The sequence below is a fragment of the Sciurus carolinensis genome, unplaced genomic scaffold (genome assembly GCF_902686445.1).
Source record: "Sciurus carolinensis unplaced genomic scaffold, mSciCar1.2, whole genome shotgun sequence".
Taxonomy (NCBI): domain Eukaryota; kingdom Metazoa; phylum Chordata; class Mammalia; order Rodentia; family Sciuridae; genus Sciurus; species Sciurus carolinensis.
Window position 1 is genome coordinate 522,853 of NW_025920148.1, and position 5,803 is coordinate 528,655.

Below are 5,803 nucleotides of genomic sequence, written 5' to 3' on the forward strand. Positions count from 1 at the left end.
TGAGATGCAACACCAACATTACCAGTCTACTCAGAGCTGAGTTAAAGCCATCTGTGGCATAGAACTTCATCTTGGAAGCCTCAGTTCCAGATCTGAATGAAAAAAGTGGCCGAGGAGGGAGAGAAAGCTATTCAGCAAAATTCAGAGGAACTTAGGAACTTTCCTAAATCCATATATGGGAATCTCAACAACAAGAAGATAATGTTTGAAAAACTATAAATCAATTGCAGAGAGATTAATAGAGTTGTGAGAGAAGATAACAAGAAGTGCTCAGAACTGAACTGGAACAAGTTTATTCCATGCTTTTGGAAGTATGACAAAATATATCCTAAAGTCATATTAAAATTATTTAATCAATAAAAGAGCAAAAGTAATACCAAAAAAGTAAAATGTGGTATGATTTAACAATTTGTATTACAAATTAATATACTTTACAAAATTAAAGAGAATATCTTAGGAATGAACAGATACAGGAGATGAGTAGAATAATTTGTAATTTATTATCATATAAAATATAAAATTTTCATGACTGATATTTGTATAATGATAATAGTGTACATAGCCCAGGTACATTTATCCAGTGTCAGTCATTATCTCCTCTGGTTGGAAAACACTTTTCCTTGATATCTTTCATAATTCTGGAACTGTTTCATGGAGTTCATCACTTAACTTTATTTTTTTACAGCAACACCTTTTTAATTGGTCAAAGTAACTGTACAGTTCATTATATTCTTCCTGAGAATAATTTATATCCCCTGACAAACTAAAGGGAGGGTGTGTTCTTCAGAATGATCTAACAGGACAATGGTGCAGTAGCTGAACATCTAGAGAACCAAACCCCTGTGTCCTGCTTAGATCTCCATGGGGAAAACAGACAAGATGAGGGTCAGCCAGCGCCTATGGCTATAGGGGTCAACATGGCTTTAACCTTTCCTTATAAATCATATAAAAATGAAAAACTGTGGTTCTGGACTCCTTGCTGCAGTCTGGAAGTACTCTGGTGCAAAGTGTTTCTGCTTCCAAGAGAAATCACACTACTACCAACAATGGGCACCTTATCCTGGTGAGAAGACACGGCTCTTGGCTCCAGTGCAGTGCTTCAATGTTCATGTGATGTGAAAGGTGGGAGACAGAAGGGTGTATGTAGGTTTTTCTGAAATGACTCGAGTCTTCAAAATATAGCTTTTATATTATATCTTTGTAAATGGGATTAGCATATTGCAACAGAAGGGTGTTCTAGCAAAATCCCAGTCTGGATAATAATGCTAAGGCAAGAAAGGAATCCTCAGCCTTGGTGTTCTTCATCACATTCTCACATTCTTTCCTTCCCATACTCAGTGAAGGCGGGTCAGGAGTGAACACAGTCCCCAGGCTGTTTCCACTGGAACACCCCAACAGGAATGCGGACTACTCTTCACATTCCTGCCTTAACTTCATTTTGACACATGGCCTTGCCGAGTTGCTGAGGCTGAACTTGAATTTGCAGACATCTTGCCTGGGTCTCCCAAGCTGTTGGGATTGCAGGTGTGCACCACTGCACCTGGCCTCATGTTCTTAAAAACTTCTTCATGTATAATTTTCATTCTTAAAAAATGCCACATTTTGGACCACAGACTTTTCTGAACGTCGTGATTTAAAAAAAAAATAATAATAATTAACCCAAGTCAAGATGTCGTTAAACTTATGTGAGAGGTTTTCAACCAGCTGCTGCTGGACTGGAGCTGCTGTGCTGGCTGGTGCCAGAGGACACAGCTGCTCTGGTTGCTGGTTGAAGGCTGGTGAGCAGCTTCCTGGGGAGGCTCAGTGTGGCCTCACCTGCCCCAGCAGCTTCAGTCGTGCCTGGTCAATGGCATCCAGCAAGTTCTTGGCATCTACCATGAGGGTGTGGGCAGCAGTCAGCATCTGCTTCTTGTACTCCTGCTGCAAGCTGGTCATGGTGCACTGCTGGGCCAGTTGCATCTTGCTGATGAGCTCTCCCAGGTCAGAGTTGAGCAGCTTCTGTGTCATCTCAATCTCTTGGTGTGTGCTGGTGGGGAGGACAGGAATAGTCTCATCCACAGTAGCCAACAGTGTCCGCAGTGCCAAACTAACTTCCTTCACCATAGGGATGTACTCCTCAGGTGGGGCTGGCTGGATTTTACTGGACATCTCCATGACAGCTTTCACCAGGCCTGTCATGTTCTCCTACACCTTGCCATTGGACCGGTCCAGGTTGTCAATAGGAGGGGGGCTGATTTCCTGGGGTTGAAGCCTCCACGGCTTGACGTCCTTGTTGTAGCTGTCCCCAGGGCTGCTGAGGCTGGTGAGACTGCCCAGGTGGCCAGGGGCTCCGGGGCATGGAGGTGTCTTTGGTGGAGCTGCAGGATCTGGTTTGCCCACAGGCTGATAGATATGTTGGTTTCCAGTTGGACCCTGAAGACTCCCCTCCTCCCTGCAGATACTGCCTTGAGAGAGCCTCACATCAGGTTTCAGAAACTTCTCCTCTTTCTCCAGTCAGCACTGATCTTCTTCCATTTCCTGCTGCTGTTGGATCAGCCACTCTTCCATCAGGTGGGCAGGCAACACCTGCCCCATTCCCCCCAGGTCCAATGCCATTGAGTCCTCCACATTGGGCTGCCACATGGGTATCTCCTGGGGCCTGTGATTCCATAATTCTGACAGGCAGGTCCAAGAGTGATGGTGGGCCATGGTAGATGCTGCCAGCCATGGTTGTGAGTCCATGTGGGCCAGGGTAGCCAGAGATCTGATAATGATTGCTCTGCACCATGTATTGTGGGCTGGGGTAATATCCTTTGCTGGAGCATGGACTGGAGTAACCAGGTCTGCTGGGCTTGGGTGGCACTTCATCAGACCCTCCAGAGTCCCAAGACATGGTGGCCTGTCTTCTGACTCCATCCTCATCCATTCTTCCTGCTGAGCCTTCTCCTCCTCCAGGATCATGCTGAGCTGCGCTTTAAGTTCAGTAAACCTGAGCTGCCTGCTGGGGTCATAGGTTCAGCATTTCATTATAAGGCTGTAGAGGGGAGGAGGACAATTTGAAGGCATTGGTAATCTTTTCCCATTTTCAATTTGACCAATCACATCATTGTTCTTCATTCCTTGAAAAGGCTTCACACCATGCATCAATATCTCCCATATACATACACCAAACATCCACATGTCACTAGCCGAGGTAAAATGTCGAAAATTGATTGATCTGGAGCCATCCATTTAATAGGCAAATTTCCTTTGGAAGCTTTGTAGTAAGTACTATCTTCCATGTACCAGGAAAATCCAAAGTCTCCTAATTTTACACAATCATTTGAGGATACCAAGACATTCCAAGCAGCAATGTCCCTGTGTACAAATCTTTTGCTCTCCAGGTATGCCAGTGTAGTACCGAGCTGATAGGCATACAGGATCATAGATGCCAGATCCAAGCTGTATTTCCTTACTTGCCAAAATGACCTCAGCTCTCCCAGAGTGCACAGCTCCATGATTATCCACACAGGGTTTTCTGTGATGACACTAATCAACTTCACCATGTGAGAATGGTCAAACTGATACATTGTTAAGGCTTCTTGAAGGAATTTCTCTCTGACACTGTCCAAAGTACAGTTTTTACATGTTTTAACTGCCAAAGCTGGATTCTCTGGACTCATGTATACACCTTGATGTACATCTCCAAACTGGCCTTCTCCATTACAGTGTCCCAGTTCTATCCTTTCTCTTTGAATCTTATAGTCCCTGGTTGAGGGCATGGTGTAAGTATGTTCTTCATTGATTATCTCAGTGTAATCATCTGTCTCTGACACAGAAACGGCATGTGTTCACTCGCCTTGCTTCTCACTGTTGGCCAACTTGGGTATTGATGGCAAAGCTCGTTCACCTTCTTTCTGAGATCTGATGATGAAGGACTGCATGGCTCCACTCAACAGCTGGCAGTACCCATCTATCAGGTCTGCCATGTTCTCTATGATGCTCAGGGATGGGGCTATCACTGTCAGAAGCTCTGGGGCACCTGCAATTTTGAGCTGCAGCATTCCTTTTCGGTCTTTGGCTTCACTGTTGGAATACTGAATGGTCTACACTTGGTTGAAGTCAGCCAGATGTGTAGGATTGCAGCCCTTGTCTGTTAGGTAACTGATCCCTCCTTCCTGGCTGATTGCCAGTTCCACTGAAATAATCCAGCTTGACCCAAGGGCACATTTGAAGCATTCTTTATCAAATCTGCACACTGGAGAGAGGATCTCAAAGAATTTCAGAATACTTTCTTCTCTGTTAAGGTTGGCAAATTGTCTAAATGTTTCTTGGATCAGTTTTCTTAAAGTTTTGGCCTTGACAGAATCCAGTAAACTCTTTGGAAAAAATCGCTTTAAACCAACATCTTTTTCTAACACTTCATAGTTAAACTTCTTTTCCAGTGTGTTGCCACACATCTCCCAGTATGATCACCATGTTTCTAGACAACCCAACTTTAAAGCAATTTCCAGGTCCACTTGGTCTGCTATCTCTAGCATGTAGTCACTATTCACCTGCTGGTAGAAGAAATTTACAGTTGGCTTGTCTTCAGTGAACTGGTTCAGAAATCCTTTTGTAAATAATGAATCCTCAATTCATATTTCCACTCCTCTGGTGGGTGGGCAAGCTCATACTTCTCCCTCACGCTGGAGATGCCCATGTCCACATGGAGCCAGTGAACCTCCTCTGACCGCAGGTGACTGAGGTGGAACCCATAGCAAGTCACATGCTTCACTCTGTGGCTGTCCACTATCTTCTGGATGATGCCCCTGACATTAGTAGCATCTCTGTGCCTGATAATACTGGCCCAGGTGTCTGGCTCACTGTTGCTTTCAAAATAATGAAAGACCTTCAATACTCTCTCCATGGCACCAGGGAAACCTTCCATGCCATGACCCAGGTGGGTCTTAACACTTGGGTGTGGTGTGTGATTCAAGTTGGGGTCAAGGTAAGCAGCTGCCATTATTTTTCTGGATGCTAGTTATTGGCCTTATTAACTCAGAAGGCAGCAAAGCTCTTCAAAGATGTCCAAAGATGATCTGGAAACACTGCTAGTGTCTCCTTTCTCCTTCCATGGCAGTCCAGGGCAACCGGCTGGGTGAGCATAAGGCTGAGCGCAGGTGGTGGCGGGGCAGCACCGGAAACGGCCACCACACTCCCTCCCATGTGAACGCCTGGTGCATGGCGGTCAGGCAGGTTGCGGACTCACACCCTCCTGGGATGTGCTGAGTCATCGTGGGCCCACGGTGCTCCGTGCCTGCCGAGCCTGCTGGCACACATCACTTAGCTTTAGAGTTATTCTTTACTAATTCATATCTCTGAGAAAGGACATAGAATTTAAAGTAAGAGTATTCCAAAAGAGTCATTTTTTATGTAGATTCATTAAATCAAAAAAAAAACAGATAAAAGGAGAAAGGAAAATACTAGAAGAAACAAATCTGCAATAAAATAAAAATTTATTTTTTTATGACTAGGTATATTAATGCTATTATTGACAACCATAGGACTACACATGTGTCTACAGTTTATATTGTCGTATGTAAAAATCATTGCCCCTCAATTTATAAAAATTTTTAGAATGGTCACCTTCTCCCAACTGATCTCTTAGCTTTATTTTTTACTCTTGCAAAATCACTGAGAATTAACAAAAAATTTAAAACAACAATTTTTGCATAAGTAGTGATTTTTTAAAGAGCAAGATATATTTTGGTTATGTGAAATTTACTGATGAATATACAAATACAACAAAGTATTTTAGTGTAATTTTACTGAAAATTCTGTAGCAAAGAAGAGCAGTTTACAA

The 5,803-nt window shown here is 43.7% G+C and overlaps 1 pseudogene; it reads right to left on the reverse strand.

Moving 5' to 3' along the window:
- Positions 1–1,800: 1,800 nt before the first annotated feature.
- LOC124974435 (focal adhesion kinase 1-like) lies at positions 1,801–4,975 on the reverse strand (annotated as a pseudogene).
- Between the last annotated feature and the right edge of the window lie 828 nt (positions 4,976–5,803).